Genomic DNA, 796 nt, shown 5'->3' with positions numbered 1-796 from the left:
TGCAGAACCTGGAAGAAATAATAAAATTCATTTGAGCGACAAAAACTCAGTATATGATAAAAATACATTTATTTTTTAATGTATACATGTACACTGATAGTCCGACAGAAAACTTCATGACTCCGTTTGATATTATCAGTAGGACTTTGGCTGCTGCGTCACTGATGATAGAGATTTTACATCAGGTTTATATTTAGTGACCTTCAGAGATATGCACGAGCTACTACTTTCGTCCCTCAGGCTACTCCTATTATGAGACTTAACAGAATTCATCACTGAGAACAAAGATTCACAATTGCAAATGGAAGATTATGAGAGAGGGTTTCGCGTGCCAGCAAAAGTTACTGGCGTGTCATGTTTGGCACGCATGCCAGGGGTTGCCCACCCCTGATCTATAACCATTTCAGGATAAAGAGTTGGTCACGTCACGGACCCTTCTGGTAAACACAAGCCCTCAAACCCGGTTTGAGGAGAAAGCTTTGCTCTGAGGGGCTCACTGAGCTTGTCCAGATGTTTGTTCGTTCATTCATTCATTCATCAAATATTTATTAACACCACGGCATGCCAAACAACATTGTGCTAAGCTGGTGGGTGGAGTGGGGAGCAGAGTTTAGTCTGGCGAGAAGGGACTGAGTAAGCGGGAGTGGCCCTGAGATGACTCGAGGGCTGGGCTGGGCCGCGATAAGGCGGTTCTGAGCCTTATATGTGGGACCCTCCACTGAGTTTATCTCCAACGTCTCCCTCATCCTGGGAAGAACTCTCGGCTCAGGCAGCCTCACGGAGCCCACGGGAGCCG

The sequence above is a fragment of the Myotis davidii genome, unplaced genomic scaffold, assembly GCF_000327345.1.
Source record: "Myotis davidii unplaced genomic scaffold, ASM32734v1 scaffold212, whole genome shotgun sequence".
Lineage (NCBI taxonomy): Eukaryota > Metazoa > Chordata > Mammalia > Chiroptera > Vespertilionidae > Myotis > Myotis davidii.
This window is presented reverse-complemented; position numbering follows the sequence as displayed.